This window comes from Gallus gallus, chromosome 6, assembly GCF_016699485.2.
Source record: "Gallus gallus isolate bGalGal1 chromosome 6, bGalGal1.mat.broiler.GRCg7b, whole genome shotgun sequence".
Classification (NCBI taxonomy): domain Eukaryota; kingdom Metazoa; phylum Chordata; class Aves; order Galliformes; family Phasianidae; genus Gallus; species Gallus gallus.
In genome coordinates, this window is record NC_052537.1 from 6089196 (window position 1) to 6109953 (window position 20758).

At 41.2% G+C, this 20758-nt stretch overlaps 1 long non-coding RNA gene across 1 annotated transcript in view; it reads left to right on the forward strand.

The window, feature by feature from the left end:
• Positions 1 to 12461: 12461 nt before the first annotated feature.
• LOC124418044 overlaps positions 12462 to 20758 on the forward strand; it is a 71891-nt gene continuing 63594 nt past the window's right edge. Inside the window, exon 1 of the long non-coding RNA XR_006939540.1 lies at positions 12462 to 12616. This is a non-coding gene — a long non-coding RNA (uncharacterized LOC124418044). The remainder of the gene's footprint in view (positions 12617 to 20758) is intronic.

Consider the following 20758-nt stretch of genomic DNA (forward strand, 5'->3'; position numbering starts at 1 on the left):
GAGGTGGTACTGTATAACCAAAGTTTTAGTAAGGCTATATACTTAAATTAAAAGTCCTCATACATCACTCTGATAGTCATTAAAGTATGTTGTCAATGAATACAAAAACATACGGTTCTTCCACTTCACCTCTGAGTACCTGTACTATTCTTGTGTTCTGATCCTGACAAGTTTAGCCATCCTATTTTGTTTCTGAGCTGTTCTAGCAGCAGACAAGCGTTTCAGTGAAATTATACTGGGGACAAAGTGAACTTCTGTACAACAGCAGCAACAAAAAAACACACCAGAAGTTAGTACAAAAGACACGCCAACTGGAAGCAGGCAGGCATGATGATTTTGTCTAGCGGTAGTGTTTAAAATATTCAGTGTCTCCAATCTCGTGCTCTGACTGAGCAGTGATGAATTCAAATACTGTTGAAGAAAATGTGCATTAATTACGCACTTTTATTTTGAGAAACGACTTTTTGTTCAAACGTGAGCAAAGCTGGCAAGTCACCATAAACAAGGCCATCTCTTGTGGCAAATGTTATGCCTCGATATGCACGGGTAGTGAATAATCTGATCTCTTTTTCTCTGTACAGGATGCTTTTGTTGAAAAAGTAGAATTTATGTTTAATACTTTCACAGTTGATTTCTCTCCTTAGGCTTATATAACCACCAGATGTCTCTAAAGCCATATTCTCTCATAAACGTTTTATAGTCTTTGAAGATGCTGAAAATCTGGGATTTATAGGACTATTACATCCATCTACCCAGGGATCAAAAACTCTATTATAATTACCCCAAGTGCAAAGTCAGAAAACTTATTTAGTTGAGCAGATAAGTTTGAGAATTTTCAAAAGTCCTCATTTAATCTGTATACAGTGAAATTTAATATATTAACCTCCTTTTGAGACATAGAATTAAAATCCCTGTAGGATACAATACTTTTATCAAAAATGTATGTAAAGGAAGATTTATTAAGCGGGGTAGCAGCTCCATGAATCTGAATATGCCATATGGTATTTGGCTTCCTTGTGCTTATTGAAGTTCATTTGGTTTCATACAAATAGACTTTTTAGATTTGAAATAAAGAAGTCCCAAATGGAGTAGAATTAGAAATGAACTGTAGAAAAAAAACAAACATCTCATGTTCTGAAGGATGCCTACTGCAAATATGCTGTCCTACATCTTCCTGTATTAAATCTTGAGGCTGGTAATTCATGTAGATCAGTTTACAGGCAAGATGTATTCTTGTAGGTATTCAGAACAGGTATATGCTATCTGAACATTCTGCCCTGTTGCCAGCATCAGCAGGGAATAAAAAGCATATCTCTTTGGAAAAGGTGAACTTTGCCCTCACGTGTTACAAATGGTGAGGAAGAGGAAGATGAACCCCAGGGCTTCCAGTATGGGATACCACCCATGGTTTGGAAGTGCAGCAGGTTGTTCCCAGGGATGAAGGAATGCCTAAATCTGATGCTTCAGGATGGGATGGACTCAGAATTAACTTTGCATTTGCACTTTACCCTTTACCTATGCCTCAGGGGCATTCAGAGCTGTAATCTAGGGTTAATAATCTAGGGTTAATTTACATCTAGCACTTGAACAGTTGGCACCGCTGTTGAGTTGGAAGAAGCTGCTGCATGGGGCAGAGCCACGTGTGTAAGCATAGACACAGGCACTGCCTTTGCTGTATAGGCAAACAAAGTCTACTGCAGGGACAGTGAGGAATGCAGTGGAGTGGCAGTGCTGCTGGGGGCTTCTGTATTTCCCCCGTGGCTGCCTCAGTTCAGCTCTGTCTCCCCTTGAAACCAGATGGTGGGGCCTGTCTCGTTCTACACATCTCCCATAAGACTTAAACTTTAAAATGAACTTCAAGCATGGCCATGCAAAACACCCAGTTGGCAGAGCTGCAGCTGCACTTTGGTGTTTTGAAGCTTCGGGGACATTTTCCTCCTGTCCTACCATCCCCTGGCTGTAACTTTCAGTTCTTGGAGCGCAGATATGCTCCATCTGTGCCTGTGCTCCTGCTGGTGCTCATGTTTGAATTTTGACTTTTCTACTGCCCCAGCAGAAAGAACAATATGCATTGTATATTGGTATGGCTTCTACTTTCAGCATTTTTCTGGTTGGACTTTTGCTGCAGCTACGTGTGCACTTAACGTGGGCTGTTAGGTGGTAGTAAGCTTCATTGCCAGCTTTCGCCAGAGTGGTTTTTGCTATTGTATTTTATTTTATCTGCTTCATATCTGCATGAATGGTAGGTAGCAGCTCTCCACCTCAAAGGTGATTCCTGAAAGAGAACCTTGGGCAGAAAAAAACTCGCTTGAGAGGCATTCTAAGCTCCTTAGAGGCAGAGCTACACTGCTGTTAACTGTAAGGAAGTGGTTTTCCCAGGTCTAACCACTTTTTTTTAGTGAATCAGTCTCAATAATTTTGTTGGCCTCGTGAATGTTGTTACTGACATTTATTTAGAAAGCAACATAAATACGGAAAGATCTTCTCCTTAGGAGTCACTTTTGCAATTAAAAAGAGGTAAGCAAACCTTTGTGCTTACAATGGAAGGAATAATGCTTACATTCCGGAGTTTGCAGCTCCTGCCTGCCTTTCTATCTCCAGTGTCCCCATTGTATCCTTAGTTCTCTCCTATTTCCCCATGTGGTTTTTAGAGAAGCACTGGAGTATTGTGGCTGGGTGTGAGGGATGGCTGTACTTGCTGGCTGACACTACGTACACACTGCTTAGCAGCAACACATAGCTACTGAGCTTAGTCTGTAGCCTTTCCATCAGTGGGGAAGCCCACTTGTAACTACTTACAGAACAGGCCACAAACCACGCTTTATCTCTATGCCAGTGTTTAAAACAAACAAACAAAAAAAAGCCTTGAAGGAATTTAGGAACTTCTGAGATCTCTGTGTCATAATATATTTGTTTGCGATTGCCTGGTATGCTTAGCAATTTTAGATTGCATGGAGTAAAACTCAATTAGAAGGGCTGGTCAGTCTCATTCTGTGCTTCACTTTTTTCCCTCTAGTTCAGTGAGAGTAGTCTATTACCGGCTGCAAAAAGCTATTTTCTTTCATGTTAGACCAGAAGCTATTTTTCTGGAGACCATTTTGCTTTGCCTCACTAAGTGTGAAACAGGACCTAACGTGAAAGGCCAGCTAAATAAAATGCGTAGACCCAGATTCATTCACATGTCAAACACGTGTTTGTAACATCAGGCTTGTTTAGATCTTCCAAACATAGTGAAGGATTTGCAAGGATTAGGTCTAGAAAAGAGCTGTAGAAATGTTTCCATTCAAACTTTCTTTTGGATTAGCAATAAAAGCTCAGATTTATTTTAATGACCAATATTTATTATGTTAGAACCTCATTAACGAAGTGTTTATTTGTGTTGGAGTTGTTACTTGATAACATCGTTTGTATAATAACAGGCCTAGCATGGGCAATCTAAGTTAAACACGGGCAGCGAGGCTCATTTCAACTACATTCAGCCCTCTAAATGCCAGGTAGCTGGTTTAATCTAGCTGCTTAGTCTTTCCTTCATCACGTCCCATTCAGGAAAACGCAATGGCTAGGAAAAACTGCTTTCCAAAGTACTGCTTTTCTTCCAGCGATTGCAGAGGTATCCCATTCACGAGCTCCAGTTAAACATTTTTGTTGCACTGCATTGCATGTAATACATATTTATACGTATAGAACACCCACACAAATGATATTATTCATTTTTCTTTCCTGGTCTGCAGCCATATACAGTAGCGGGCACATGAGCCTTTCAAGTCCTTTTTGTCTGATAAAGCTGTTTGTTACCTTATTCTGTGGATAACACAACAGATTAATTATCTTAGTGAACTGTACTTACATGGTCACCTGTACAGTACGGTGTCAGGAGAGCAAGGTTAAGAGATGCATGTGCACATTTTGTGGCAGTAGGAATGATTTATCATGCTATCTATCTTTTGTAGGAATCATGAGTTAATTCAGTGAGAAACAGGTTATTGGAATCAGTCATAATTAGCCATAGATAAAATCCTGATAAATTACTAGTGATGCCATAGTTCTCTCAAATTGGAAAAAATGGAACGTTTATGAGAGGGTCAGAGCAGTGAGCTGTGAAATTATTCAGGAAATGAAATGATGACAAGAAGAACAGATAGCAGTGCAGGGATGCTTGTGTGGGAGCATCTTAGCGAAGAAAATGTCCGTTTTCTGACAGACAGACCTTTAGGGATAAAAGAAATTGAAAATAGGAACGATTATATATTCCTGGGAATCACCGGCCTCCCTCAAAGACTGAAGCTTCAACCATTAGAGCTGGCAAAAATATGCAGTGTAATTCCAACTTTCTGAGCATTTTTAATGGGAATGTCTAATTTCAATCAGAAAGCTTCGTCTTTCAGGTTAGACAAAGTGCCAAGACCATGCTGGCCTCAAGATGGATTATAAGACAGGGCCCTGAATTATTTTGGAAGATATAAATGAACTGTCTTTTGTATCCCGAGAACAGCCCATCCAGAGCATCCTATCCAAACTGTCTCCAGTGCTTTCTCCTTGCTCTTCCCTGCTCCTGTGCACTGGTTCTGAGTTGGAGAAGAAGCAGGGCAAGTATTGGAGCCAGGTATTGCCAGCTCAGACTGGATGAGTTTCTGTAACCTAGCAGCTCTGGGGAAGGGGCTTGGGTATGGGCTCTTAGTCTGAAGCGCGTCTAAGGGAATCATACATGACTCATGTTTGATCTACAGTTGCGCTCTCTGATGGAGCTTTTCATGTCTGTGGTCTCTACAGACTCTTCCTGTTATGTGCAAATGAAGAACACTGCTAGATGCCACCTGACTTGGCACATTTAGGGATATATAGCTTGCTACTTCATTATTATTGTGTTTTTGTTTTGTGTGTATATTATGTGAAGTGGGGGGAAGTATATGATCATAGCTTACTGTGTTTATGGCCTGGAATGGAGACTAAGTTCAACACTGCCTTTGCAGCTCCTGGCTTACCGTAACTTTATGCAAACAACTTCTTACATGGAAGTTGACATACTTCAAATATTTCTCTAACACCAGCATACAGTATTTGCAGTCATTCACATGAATCCCCTGCTTTTTAAATTAGTGTTCTAAATTAACGTACACAGTATTTGCAGACCTGGAGATACCTAGAAAGCATGAGTTAAATCTGGTCTTCCTAAAGGAAATCAAAGTAGGTATGACACATTTAAATCTCCAGTCTACTATGCAAGCAGCAGTACAATTTATTTAGTAGGGTATTGGCTTGGGTGACGAGGAAAAAACAGCTGTCTCCACAGTATTGTGTTAATGTTGTATGAAGTACTTTTTAGATTATGTTTGGAACACAGGGTCAAGTTTTGGTAACCCGGTTTCAAAAATGATAAAGAATAGTGAGCTGGTTTGGAAAAAAAATAGAAAGAGAAGATATATATAGTAGTCAAGATAACAGGATTTTGATCTAGGAGAATATTGACAAGTGTTGGTTTTTGTTGTGAAAATGAGTTAGAGAACATAGGATAGAAGAAGACAAGAACCACCTGTCTGACAGGTGTTAAGCTCCTATTATTGTTCTTGCAGTGTTTCTGACCTGCATTTATCTAGCTAAATTCCTTCCTCCTTTTTTTTTTTTTTTTTCCCCCCTCTATATATGAGGACTTTTCTGTCTGTGAATTGCTCTTTTTCTTTGATTTCTTGTCTCTTACATGAGTAGTGTGACAAGCTTGTCTTGGAGATGTAACACACTTGGGCTCCAAGTTCAGTTTACAGTAACTTTGTCCAACTGCGAGGACAAGATTTCCTTCTTCTCCAGCTGTTGCCAATGCAGTTTCAAGTTAACGTGTCCCTGGAGGTGTTCAAGGCCAGGTTGGATGAGGCTCTGGGCAGCCTCGTCTGGTATTAAATGGGGAGTTCGGTGGCCCTGCCTGCAGCAGTGGGTTGGAGCTTCATGATCCCTGAGGTCCCTTCCAACCCAGGCCATTCTATGACTCTCAAACAGTGTTCAACTGGGACATGCTTGGTTGAGATAAAATCTGTAGCATCTTGCACTTCCCTGAAAGTTGTACACCACATAAGAGGGAAGGAATTAGCCCTATGCTTAGTAGCAGAATGCCTGTGACAATTCTGAATCCATGCAAGGAAATTATTTGACTAAACTAATTTTCCAGTGTGAAAACCTTGTAATAAGAATCCCTATGCAAGTAGCATGCAAATTGTCTTCTCTTCACAGTGCTTAGGTCACTTAATGACATTGCCTTGGCATTTTTATCAACTTCCTAAACAATTTCTTATTATATTGTTACATTACAATGAAGCTATTGTGGGCTCTCTGCAGGATAGCACTGAACTAATACTGCCATTGTGATCACACATGGACTGTATAAAGATGTTGTAATGTTTTTTTTTTTTTTAAACACATCATTAAATTACAACAAGGGAGTTACCTGAAGTGATTTCCTTCCCTGACAAGCAGAGGCTTTTCATAAGACTTTAGCCCTGGAAAGGGTTGGTATTGCACAATGTCTGGTGTTCTCCATTTCCATGGGCAGGGCTCTCACTTGAGAACGTGCACCTTTTAAATATAAAGTATTTTGGATGTCCTGAAAGCTGTTTCACTTACGCTTCTTGAGCCAGAGGCAGGCAAGGATCAGATCTTTTATCATATTTCAGTATCTCCTACTTGTCTAACGTGATATAACCATTACAAGAAGTATATTCCTGTTTTGGTTTGGTTTCAGGAAATAAGCTTTCCCATCAAATAACATTTTGATTTGTTACAACGGTGATCATGTCTAAGTACCCTAAGACTGCTCTCACATGGTCTATCTACTGAATATTTCAGTACTTTTGTGAAACTTTGATTAAAATAATCTCTGGAGAGTTGTTTTTCAGAGCCACTGTGGTTAAATGCATTATAATCTGGAGATCTTCCTTTTCCTTTTTTTAGGTAATAATATCTTCTGTTGCTAAACCACTTCTTACATATTTCTTGTCGCTATGAAATCATTACAAATACTGCATCAGTGAAATATATTGTGTGAAAGTAAGAGATTACAGGCAAAATCCAGTAAACTACCAACATTTTCTATGTAAGAATAAGAGGAATGAACAGGCTTCTTCAGCTAGACAACTCACACATGAGAAAGCAGTGTAATTCCAAAAGCCTTCATTGCACTGTGTTTATTTTTTAAATTAAGCAGTTTCACACTTGCTGCTCTGGAGACCCAGATTTTCTTTTCTTTTGTTTAATTTGTATTTTCTTCTGTTACGATTCCTGTTGGTGGAATGAATTCTGCAGGGCTATTTGAAGCCGAACTTTTATGGGACCAGTAATAATCTTGTTGCCATAATATTATCCTCTTACTCAGGCTGAAAGGCCAGTCTGTGACTGAAAGGAAATATCTGCAACTGGTAGGTCCTTGAATCTAATTTGCATGTAAATTAAACATTTCAGACTGCAACTGTGATTTCTGAATGCATACAAAGGGCAGTATTCTTGGAAAATAAAAATATTAATAAGAAGAATATGATTTACATAGTGGCTCTTTTATCTTCCCAATTTCTACTCACTTGAGTCTTTTTTTTTTCCTTTTGAAAACTTCTGTGGCAACAGCTGATTATTTCTGCTTGTTATGTGGATCAGGATGTGACAAAACCTTCCTTGTTTCCATTCACGTTAATAGATGGCTCTCAGGTTAAATGCTGTCTAAAGCCTAACACTGTAGGAATTATTAGTATCTAGCATTATTTTATTGTAGTTGAGTGGTGAAGGTATGAGAGCACATAGAGGGAAGGAAATTTTAATATATGAATTTATCCTTTGGCTTGTTTTGGTTCTTTCTGTTGTATTCAGTTATATTAAACACTGTTATTCTGTGCTTGAGATGAACGTTGCAAAAGATAGCTTCATAAGGATAGGTAAGAGAAACAAAGAAAGGAAAAAAACAGCAACAACAACAACAAAAAAGGAAAGTTGAGAAATGAAACGTGAAAGGAAAGAAAAGGCCGTCTGCCTGATTCTAGCTTCTACTGAAGAAGTGTTTAGGGATTCTGTAGGAGTCACTGAACTTGCTGAAATTTGGGCTGTCTCTGTGCAGTAGTTGCTCATATTTACTGCTGAGTTACTGATATTTATTACTGTGTTACTGAAATTGTTTTTTGGACATATTCAGGCTCAACAGTACAGTCAAAAGGGCAAATAAGGATAAGAAAATGTTGGGGAAAAAATAGATTTTTTCATGAAAACATGTTCTTTCACGACGACTGAGATGTTCCCTGTGCTGTCTCCTTTCATGCTGATGGAAATATGAACCAGTAAGCTAAACACCGAATGCTTGTGTCTTGAAGACAACCATAAGCCTCTGCTACATCCAAGCCAGTAAGTAACAAAGCTTTAGAGAGAAAAGAGGGGTTGGTCTGTGTGCGGGAAGAAGTCTATGTTTGCAGCAGCAAGGGCTTAGCCTTACTTTTCTTACGCAGCCTTTCTGGAGTCTGAGACCAACCGATCCCACTGGGTGCCCTGGGAATTAAAGAAGCACAGTGTTTTGCAGTAGGGAGGCCAGCCACGTATTTATGATTAGATCAGTGAGTGAACTCGTGTGGGAGAGAAAAACACCTCTCTTGGCTTATCCTGTGTTCACATGAATTGCTTCCAGGGTAAGGAGGCATGCCCCTGGCATAGCTCCAGTTCTGCACTGCCAGTTGTCTGCTGTGGCAGACAAAAGGAGATACCGCTTACAGCATGCTGATCTCAGCTAATGCACACAGGATAAGGTAAAACATACCTTTTGCAGAGCTGCGCCTCCTTTACCCGCTGTAGTGGTTTTACTTGGAAATGGAAGCACTCTGGTTCTTTAGGAGCACGGTTGCTGTGTGTGTCTTCAGAGGCCAGCCTGTGTAAAAAGCAAAAACTATGAAGTGCCTTTGGTGGAGAATGTTTTGAAGAAAACTGTATGTGGATTGCCAATCTTATTTTAAAGCCATTCTAGACAGTGTCCGGGAGAGGAGATAAATCCATTCAAGGTACCTCAGGTGCATGAATAAGGCAGGATTTTAGAGAAAATACTGGGAAACAGCAGAGATTTGGTGTCTGGTTTAAGCCCAGATCATTTTCTGCTGCCCTCTCCACAATTCCCTCTCTTATCTCAGACCTACCAACTTACTTCCCAGCTGCTTTTGATGTGCCTGAGGGGCACACTTGGCTCAGGCTGTGCAGAGTAACAAACCAGCCAGTGTGGTGGGCTGCTGGCTTGATGGAGTAATGCATGGGATTTCACCGTAGCTAAGGTGCTCCCTGGCTATCACTGGGATGTCTACCATAGCAGTGCCTGCTCAGGCCTGAAAAATACAGCAGTTGATCAGCGTTAGTGTGCAACTGAGACTGCATTTAAACTAAGTGTGTAGAATGTTAGTGCTCTGCTGCCTTGTTACTTTTTTCTTGGTAGAAAGAAAGAAACTGAGCGTGTATTGGAGTTGTGCCTGTTTTAATCAGCCTGTGAAAACTCATCATGAACTCAAATACACTTAGATTAGAGAAAAATAAAAAGGAAAAAGAAAAAAACACAACCAAAATATCTCTCACCTACCAGACGTTGTTTACTCTTACGACTTGACAAAGACAAAGAAAGTCCCCTCTGCTGACAACTGGTGTAACAGTTTTTGAGACCACCAGGGATGTCTGCATCACATGTATATCTGTACTTCAGACCTTCTGAAGAAATTTCTGATGAATCTTAAAATTTCTCTGCTCTCAGCTGCACTGGTGTTTTTGACCCTGCCAAAACACAGGGGATATTATAATGTGCATCCTTTCTATTAAAAGGAAGGTGATATTGAAGCTAGGAGTGCAATGAAATATCTGGAGAGATGGAAAGCTCTAGTTGAAAGGACGCTGTTATAGTCCTTTCTGAAAGTTATCAGTACAGAAGGGCTGTTTTAATATACAGCAGTAGTTTCAGAAAGCATCAGATTCTTGACATTGTCATTAGTCACACTGCTCCTTCATCCAGAGCAGCAATATTTCACTTTGTTACCAGGCACTGATAGACTTTTCCATTTCAAATATTTTCATAGCGTGATGGTAACAATTTAAACTGTGCTGATCAAACATAAGGATCTCAAATTACTTGAGACAATTAACAAGTAAAACCTCACTAATGATATTAAATGTGTGTTTGTGAGAGGAACAAAATAGGCGTCCATACAAATAGCTGGCTTTGAACAAGTCACTGAGAAATCCTCACTGTATTTTCTCCAAGGCTCTTCCGCTCATCTCTGCTGCATCTCTGCCTCTTTGCTAGGGTCAGGCTGCTGTTGTGGTAATTGCTACGGCAGCAACACAAAACAGTTCTGAATGTGACCTGAAGGGAAAACCAATCCTGTGATGAAAAGCAAAGGAAATTCAGGGAGGTACCATGTCAGCCTGCGTGCTTAAACTTTGATAGGCTTTTTGGATGGTTACTACATACTCTATTGCAGGAATGCCTCCTGAATTTCTTATTTGTGGTTACATAAGCCTTGTCAACACTCATGAAAAGGACAGGTAATTCTCTGCTGGTCCAGGATCTCGGAGATAACACCCTGCTCCAATGTGAGGACAGATAAAGCGTAGAAAAAAATGCCTTAAGCCCTGCCTATATCAAGCTTTCATTCTCACTAAAATCAAAGCTGTGCTGGTATAAAATTATTCCTATTAGTAATAGATACTGACCCAGGAATGAACCTTGGCCTCATTTTCAGCTCCCATGCAACAGTCTGGCGAACATCGTAACCTTTTGGACAGCCAAAAAGGCTGTTGCTATGTAAAATGTATATTCAGAAACATCAGAAAGAAGGGAAAAATCAAAATGTGGGTATTTGTCATCATTGAGAATGAATTCTTTTCACTGATCTAATGTAGCTGACTGTGGTTTTCCATGGTGATGGCATGGTATGTCATGCAGCTTAGAGGACCGAGTTGAAACATCTTGTGCTTTGGGTGATGAAATGTTCTTCTCTTGGTGTGGCAATCCTATACACGCAGTTCAGAACATGAATATCAGCTGTGTCCTCAGAGTGAACCCACGCTCCGTTGAGGAGGAAGGTGGAATAGTTGTTGGGCAGGTAGCGGTCCAGTGTGGACCACTTAGTGTGGTCCAGGGTTATAGAGATGTCAGAGTTAATCAGAAAACACATCAGTGAAGCAAGGAGGAGGTTCAGCTTGTGCATCAGTACTTTGGAGACAGTGTGCAGGTTAGGCTAGGGGCAGACATTCCCTCCAGAAAGAGTTCTCTCAGGACAACCAGCCCCCAGGATGTACCTTGACAGCACCGAGGGGCAGCTGGGTAGGGAACAGCCTGAACTGATGGCAGTGATTCTAGACTACAAAGCCAGAGTGTCGCACTGTGTGTCAGCCGCCCCGTGGTGCATTGCGAGCTGTTTCTCCATCACTGGCTTTCAGTTTCCTAGAAGTAAAATTTTTTATCATGCTGTAAATGAGATAATTGAGGGCAACCTGCTACTAGCTGTTTGCGTGCCAGTTTGTCTCTCATTACTGAAATATCACTACTGCGGCTAGCACCATGAGATGGTAATATGAAAAATACACACACAAAATCCAGAGGGCTAAAGGGCAGTAACTGTTTTTGGATGAGCAGCTTTGGCTTTTAACAGGGAGGAAAAAAACCAGATTTATTATTATTGATGGTATAAATGCAGACTAATTCGATTTTAGAGTTCATTTTAAAAGGGAAATCTCCAATTAAAAAGAGAGCTGTAGCTTTACCTAGTGAAACCCCTGACAGTCAGATGAACACAGATTGGGGCAGTGCCTTCCCACTGTCTTGGTTATTGTGATGGAAACAAATTGTGCAAGGAGGCCAGAAGTTTTTTTGTCAAGGTTTGGGATATAAATGAGCTCTCCCTTTGGACCATCAGTGTCCCCTTCACTGGAGGAGACATGATGCTGTGAGAGGGCAAGGGCTCGTGCTGCATCACTTGGTATACAAAGGAGCTGGACATGCTGTGGTCAAGCTACTATCAGAGCCTGTTCTCTCACATCACTCTCCTGTTTGTGACATGGGAACATCTTCATGCTTTTCTTGGGACCTCAGAGATGTCCCTTCTTCCCTTGTCTCACTTCAGGTGGAGCTTCCGGTCAGCCAGTTGGGTTTGGTCAACCAAAGTTGGGATAACTTATTTTTCCAAAATAATGAATTTATATAGCATCCTTCTCATCTGCTATCTACCAAATGAAGCAACACCCTCCTTATGCAGCTGCATGTAGGCCTCTTGGATAGCCAGCACACAAGCACAACTCTAATCTGTGAGGTAGCTTTGCCTTATTTACAGAAGTAACCTGGCTTTTACCAATATTTGATGATGAGGGAGATGACAGATTAAGAAATTCCTTGCAAATTACTGCTGTGGAATGACTTTGTATAAAGTTTGTGTGGCTCTGCTGTGAGGAGCCTCCTTATAGGCTGGGCTGGGGGATTGAGGAGAGGTTCCGGAAGGGTCTGTGAGGTTCCGGAAGGTTCCAGCGCCCCCTCAGGCACTGCCAAGCCTCTCAGCGCCCTGAGGTGCCTCAGGGGCACCGGCTGAGGAGAGGGCTCTGTGAGCCTCGGGCTGTGGGGTGCTCTGGATGCCAGGTATGGATCCCCTTGCTGCCCTGCAAAGACGGTGGTTGTGGTGAGGTGAGGAAGGAAAGGAGCGGCCATGAGGGGCAGGCCACAACCGGCATTTCCAGCCCTGTGCTGCTGGAGGTGGAGCTGGGAATGAAGGAGTGAAGTCGAACCTGGGAAGGAGAGGAGTGGTTGAGGTGTTTTCAGTTAGCTGTTTTTTTTTTTTCTTTTTACTATCCGGTTCTATCTCAATTGGCCATTATGTACTTTTCCCCGCATGAAATCTGCTCTGTGTGTGACAGTGATTGATGAGTGTTCTCGCTGACTTTTCCCTGACCCTGGAGCTTTTCCATCATATTTTCTTCCTTTCCTGCTGGGGGCAGCGGGCTAAATAAACCCTGACTGACGAGGTGTGGAACGACCACAGGTAGGTTCCCAGTCACGATGCTGATGCTAATGATTGCTTCTGGCACAAGTGATTGCCTCACAGCTCCTATGCCGGTGTGGGGGCAGACAGGGGCTGTGTCCTGCTCTTATCTGACAGAAGTTTCCCGTTCCCTCCCCATCCTTGTAATTTCGGTTTCAGGTGTTTTGCCTCTGTATCACAGCTAGTGGTTATGCGAACTGCTCAGTGTACCACCCAGACACTGGTTACACAGGGATACTCCTGGGATACTTTTTTCTTCCTTATTCAGAAGCATTACACTTTATCCTTTATCCTGGATAAAGGAACTGAAGTTCTTGGGGAAAAAAAGCTTATTCTTGAGCTCTGAAGCCTGGTTAGATAAGAGACCTGTAATGTAGCTGGCTTTTAGCTCTTACAATGAAACAAGGGGAAATAGGTCTTTAGTGTAGAACTGCTGGGTCTCAGTCCCATGGTAACCACGTGTTCAGTGCTCCCTGACAGAAGCCTTATTGGTAATGCCACTGAATAAGTAAAATATTATCTCCATGACAGTGTAACACAATCAGACACAACTGTTCTCTCTGTATGAGGAGTTGTATTTTATTGTGCTCGAATGGAAAGATCAATGCACATCAGTTTTGCTTTGTTGAATTGTAAAAGCAAAATGGTGTCTCAGGTACAGTATATGATTCCATTTACATTCTTTTGTAACAAGAAAGAAATAGAGGGTTTTGGACAGCAATAAGAAGTCTTCTAGAAATTGTCCTAAAAATCCAGAAAATAAGAGACTCATTTTAGACAGCTGCTTGTGATGCAGTCAGAATCCTCATTAACCTTGGTCTGCACTTCCTTCTAAGCAAAGATAAGCCGTAACACTCAGCCTTGAGTGTTGTAAAGCCTGCACTCATGGCCATAGTTGTTTGCTTTGTTTATTCTATCCACTAATCAGTTGGAAGTTTCTTGAAAGTATGTGCAGACAGGTGCAACAGTAGCTGGCTCACTGTTGCTTGAAATCAGGTGAGTGTTATGCAGAGGGATTTGAAGAAGCCAGAAGGTTAAACCGTGCACTGAAAATATCTTGTTCTTAGTTGTTTTCAGTAGCAAACACAGATACAAAAGAAATAACTTTTTTTTTTGTTGTTAGGATATTTTTTTTTTATATTACATTTTAAATGTTAATCTTCAGAACATTCAGCAGCGCTGTGTTAATGGCTGTGTTTGGCATAAGAGTTACTGGGGTCAAGCCTCCAGAAAAAAGGTTGGTTGGAACAGAGAAAGAAGGAGCTTAAATGACTGGGGCTGCAAACTCTTTTCCCTGAAAGGGGCTGGCATTAGCTCAATGGAGCTTTACAATTAGTGCTAGTTTGCTGGCAAAATATAGGTATGCATGCACTGTATCCTTCTGTTTTGTACTTTTCTAGATTGCTGAGTGCTAAAAGTAGGAGAGACTCATTCCTTGTTTCTCCCATTTCATACTCTTTCTCTGTTTATTGAAGTTGCTTTTGTAGTAAAGTGTGTTGAAATGATGAGACTCAGTGTCCCATTTGGTTATAGACCAAAATAACTAATGTTATCTGTTTAGGCTCTCATTTATGGTTAGCCCACAGTCATACATTTGGTAAGATCCTGCATAGCTCTTGGATCTGACTTTGAGTGTGGTGGGTCAGTCTGGAAAGTTGAAAATTCACCTGGTGCACATAGTGCTGTGCCTTGATGCTTCACTTCTGAAGTGAGTAGAGAGACTAGTGATAGATCATTAGAAGTTGGAGACTAATAAAGACTGCTGTCACTTTAAGATACTCAGAAAGAAGCAGCATGGTGATTTTGATATTTTATGTTTGGTTTTGGTGAGTGTGTTTTTGTTCTCAAGGTACGTTCAGGTAGGTGAGATATGGTAAAGAATCTGGCTGCATTGTCATTTGATAAGGGTGGAAATTTTGCTTTCAGAATGACATGTAAGAAGATTAAGATGTATCCTAACTATCTAAAGAAGCAGAAACAGTTGCTTTGTGGAAGCACGAGCTGAGCAAAACCGTATTTCATAGATGAGCTTCTTGCAAGAAGAGTTGCCTAAGTTGATCGGAATAGCATGCTTGGTGAGCTTGGGGGACGTTTGGGACAGACAGCTTTGAAAAATATTCTTTGTCAGGATGAAAGTGTGTTGCCTGGCAGTGTTTTATTCAGCTGAGTTACAGACAGTTGGGCTTCAGAGTTGCCCGCTGCTTGCCTGAATCTTGCATATCTATCTTCTAGTTCAAAGACAAATAATAGAGCTTTTGCTGACCTACCAGCACTGCAGGATCATGGATTCCTGTTAGGTTCGGGTTTAGCCCACCTGTGAGTTAAAGACAGCCTTTTTTTTTTCCCCTGCAGTTTCAGTTGTGTTCTCTTTCAAAACCTGACTGCCAGTTTCCAAATGTGTGCGTTTGCTGAGCTGGCAAGATTGAAGACATTTAGGAGGAGAAATGGAGGCAGACAATTTAATTTCACAAACACCCTGCATTAAGGAAGCTTCTTATAGCACAGGCTGAAAACATGGCAGAGGTTTTAGTCTTGCACGTAGTCAGCAAACTGCTGTGTTCTTTTAAATTCACTTATTTACAGCCAAGCTTTTTGAGGGAAAAATAAGTCCTTTTTCTTGACTGATTTTTTTTATCCTACTGAAGATTTCTATTTAATAAATTATCAATAGTGATTAATACTGAGCAAAAATGATGCAGAGACCAAATTAAACCAACTGCGTGTAATTAAGTGTGTAACCATCTCCAGTGTCTGTAAAAGTCCTTCCTTAAGCTCAGTTTAATTCTTTTCTTTTCAGCTGGTCCCTGGGAAGCAAAGAACTGAAGGTATTTGATGTTAGGTGCCAGAATGTATAAAAAATTACTGTTGTTAATGTGCATATAAGCCTGAATTAGAAATTTTGACTAGATTTTTTTCAGAGGACATCGTATCTGTTGGTCCATACTTTTCCTCATAAAGACTACATCTTTTTCCATAGTGAAGGTGACCCTCTGACAGATTAATCATAATATTTTTTTACAGAGTCTCTACTCATCTTTGAAATTAAGACATCATTGATGTGAGTAGATCAGGAGGAATGTTCTTCCTTCTTTTACTGCTATTTCTTTTTGCCTATTTTAATTGGCTCGAGGCAGGTATCTGTGTGACTGAGCTTATAGAAAAGGCTGTGTTTCTTACAGTTGAGGGTCTTTGTAATGTAAATGCATGTAAACACGAGGATTTTTTTTCATATCAGAACTTGGATCTTGAGGGAAACAACAAAAAGTGCAAAAAAGTGCGGAAGCTGCAAAACCCAAAGGTTTTCACGTCTTTCATTTTCTATTATTATTGAGAAAGTGAGATATGAAAAATACCTGAAGCTAGAAATATTACTAGCCTCCTGTTCATTAAAGGCTGCACAGTGTTTTCTTGCTATGAAGAAAACTGAGAACTCAGATATTTCTAACAGTTGGGAGTTTTCAAGACATGTTCTGTCTTTGATATTAAGATGATTACTATCAGACTAGATGACCTCAGCTAAATCTCAGCTCATGGTACTGAAAACATTGTGAAGGAAGGAGACTGTGCAGGACAGCTAGGCGAGCCTTTACTCTGGGCGTTCTGCATTGATATGCATTGTTTTGTGTTTAGTATTGTTCCAGATTTTCTCAAATCAGATTTCGTGATCTCTCCTCAGAAGCTCTATTATATCCTTGTCCATATTGTTTCATGGTCCCCACTGCTGGGCTCTCTGCTGAGGCAAATCGTCAAATTTTTTGTCATTCCCGGTGTTTCTCCAATTGTTACAAGATGTTGAATAAAATATCTAACTTGACATTTTTCCTCTTTGGTCAAGTTTTTTAATTGTAGTCAAAGCATTTGCTGCTCTGGCTGTTCTATCTCCGCTTTTGCATGTTATTAACCCAGCTAAATTTTACTCTAGCCAAAAGACTGGCATCAAAATTTCCATGCTTGCCCTTCATTTTGACAGTAGATTGTTCCATTTGTCCATGTCATTTCCTGTACCTTATACCACCGCTGTTCTCTACTTTCCTTTTAGTCTTTTTCCCCATATTCCTCTTTGCCTGCCTCACTAGGTCTGCCTTCTGAGCATGGACAACTTCTTGCAGGCTTGTGGTGAAGTTTTACCTCATCCGAATCCCTGCTGAAAGCATCTCTCTGCTCACAGAATCAGTAAGCAAAAAGGTAGCCCAGAACCAGGGGATACACCACGAAGCCTCTGAATAGCCAAAGCACTGGCATTCATCCGTATGCTTTCTGAGTGCCTTGGTTCTTTACGAACAGTATTTGCTTCCATATCTAATATGCACAGAGAGATGATGACTGCATCTTACACAGAAGTACCATCCTCTAGAAATCCCAGAATAGCTGAGGCTGGAAGAGACCTCATGAGATGATTCAGTCCAACCCTTTGCTAAAGCAGGTTCCCTACAAAAGATCACAGGTATGAGTCCAGACAGGTCTTGAATATCTCCACAAAAGTTGACTCCACCACCTCTCTGGGCAGCCTGTTCCAGTGCTCCATCACCATTACCATAAAGAAGTTCTTACATATGTTAGTACAGAACTTCTTGTGTTCAAGTTGTAGGCCATTACTCCTTGTCCTATTGCTACGCACCACCGAGAAGATCCTGGCCTCATCCATTTGCCTCTTGTTAAGCCTCATCATGTTCCTCCCTGCCCAACTCTCTAGCCTGTTCAAGTCTTGTTGAACGGCAGCACAGCCTTGGAGCATGTCAGCCAATCCTCCCAGCTTTGTATCATCAGCAAACTTGGTGAGGGTGGACTCCATCCATTTATTCAGGTCACTGATGAAGATGTTGAACAAGGCTGGGCCCAGCAGTCATACAGAAATTAAGCAGCAGTAAGTCTCTCCTGAATCCCATTACAGGAAAGTAAAGGTCACTTTTTCCCCATAACTGGAGTCCCCTCCCATGCGGCCATGTAACAGAGGATTGCCTGGAAAAGAAAACACCAGGAAAAAAGCAGCAAATACTTTTCATATTGGACTTATTAACAACTGGCTTTTGAGAGTCTCCCATTCATAAAATGTCTGTGTCTTCCCTTAAGCTCTTATCTGTACTTGTTATGCCTTGTATAAATAAATAATTTGTTGATGAATGATATCAGCAGTGAAAAGCTCTGCTCTACTGATTATTCCTTGAAAGCTCCTGGAAAGCAGATCCCTGCTGCAAAGGGGAATAGTGAGTTTAATACTGTCTCACTTCCCCAGTGTGCTTGCAAAGCCCCGATGCCCTGTGAAAGGCAGAGCTATGCTAGCATGCCTATGGAGGTTCTCTGACCTTGCATGATAAATGGCAGGCTGCTACTGACTGCCTTTGAGTGCTCACCGCTCTGGCTCATCTCATGGAAGCTGTCGATAAAGGCAATAGGTGCAGTAATTGGATATAGATGAACAGATATATAGTCACTTGTGCAGTCATAGGATATAGATTGCTGTTGAGTGGATATTATTAGAGTGACCCACCACTTCATCCTTGTCTGACCAACTTCTGGTGGAAAACTGCTTTTCCAAACCTCTCTCTGCCACTGTCGAGATGTGGTAAATGAGATGTATAAAATGAGGACAGCCTGGCTGCCCCTGCTTGTCCAAATCCTGTCCAATTGTCCAAATACTGTTACAGTATGATTGGATATGAGTAAGCAACTTGGCGAAGGCTTTCACTGTCTTTATGTGGAAGCTGTGATGTTGCCACGTGCCAGAGACTTTCTCAAGTTATCAAGCCTGCTAAAAGGGTAACATGCAATGCAGGCATTGAGAAACATTGCATCTGTCTGGCAGCACTGCCGAGTCCTGCAGCTTGAAGACCACCATGTCACTTGTTCAGTAAATCCACCTAAGCAGAAGTGTTCATACACAGTTGCAGTCTTGCCAGGCTCTCCAAGTAAGAGGAAAGTTATGCAGTTAACTGTGTTTTAAAACCCTTTTATGATTTAGCCATTTGGTTTTCCAGTGTGGAGTATATCTGAAAGCTTGTGGAGAAAGCTGCCTCTGAGAAGAGCATAATGCAAGTGCTTTTTAAGGCAGCCAGTACTGGGTATCCAGGTGCATGTGTTTGTTCCTGATGCTTTTCTTTTTGTGAAGTAGTTGATTTTGCAACATTTTTAATACCTGCAGTGATTAGAAAGGTGTTTGCATTTTGCACCTGCAAGAAACAAGTGAAGTTGATCTGTCTGGGGTTCCCATCTGAAAGGATTTTTTTTGGGGGGGGGAGAGGTGAGATTTCCTCTACTAAATTACTCTCACCTTCTTCCACTGCTGCACAAACCACAGATGTAATTTGCACCACCGCTCTGTTGAGAATAAGTGTGACATGGAAATAGTGAATCCATATCTTTTCCATCTTGCTGACGCTCCCGCCTTCTCCCAAGGTTGCTCAGCCTCTGCAGTGGGCCCTGCTTCCTTTCTCTGCTGGGACCCAGTCTGGCAGAAGTTGTGCTGCCTCTCAGAGAAGTTGTCTGTGCTCTAGGGGCACCTGTATTGATTTGTCTCAGTACATTTTCAACTCACTTCACACTTAAGACTTATTTTTAGCAATGAGAAAGAGAGGATATTTGAGAATTCAGCTTTATTGATCTCGTTTTTAAAAATATCTGGACTTTTTGATCTAAAAAACATATGAAAGGTGTAATAGTTATTCTAGGGGCTGAAGCACCTCTCTTATGAAGCTAGGTTGAGGGAGTTGGGCTTGTTTAGCTTGGAAAAGTGAAGGCTCTGGGGAGATCTCATTGTGGCCTTCCGGTGATTGAAGGGAGCCTACAAGCAGGAGGGGACAGATTGTTACATGGTTTGATAAGGGCAGAGCAAGGGGGAATGACTGTAAGCTAAAAGAGGGGAGATTCAGGTTAGACGTTGGGAAGAAGCTTTTTATTCTCAGGATGGTGAGACCCTGACACTGCTGCCCAGAGCTGTGGGTGCCCCATCCCTGGAGGTGTTCAAGACTGGGTTGGATGGGGACCTGGGCAGCCTGACCCAGTGGATGGCAGCCCTGCCCATGGCAGGGAAATTGGAACCAGCTGATCTTGAAGCTTCCCTCCAACCTGAACCATTTTATGACATCATTTCTTCTGTTTATGGAGGCAGGACAACAGAGTAAATGCCAGTGTTTTGTTGGTGTTTTTGCAGCAATCTCTGGCAGCAACGTTGAAGCATGGAACATTGCAGTTTCTTCGCCTGTTTTTGGTGGATATGGCTCCTAATTAACTTCTGAATTATGATTTTCTGAACAACTAAGATAAAAGATCCAGTATTCTGAGCTTTCTAATGCAAACTCATTTTTAGAACGATATTCACATCTTATAGTTAGTGGTTTTCAGTGTTCTCAAATATCTCTAATAATGTTTATGTCAAGGCAGATCTTTTAAACACAAGTAAAATATCTTAATTTGCACAAGTAATTCAGGTGTAATATTCTGTAGTAAATATAAATATTGATGAAATTTCTTGCTTGCAACTTTTATTACAAACTCGAAAATATATTTTGGACAGTGTTGAAAGGTTCTTGTACTTTCAAGCAGCAGTAATTCCAGTGCATAAATGAGTGCAGCATTGAAAGGGACAATATGCAGAAATGTGCAATGTGGAACCATCTTCTATTGCAGCATGACTTTATCTTCTTACTGGTAGAGCTGACTCCTTTTTTCATTGTATTTAATCCCAAATCCTTGAAATCTTGGAGCGATTTTATATTAATAACTGACTTTTCCCATTAGTGGCATTA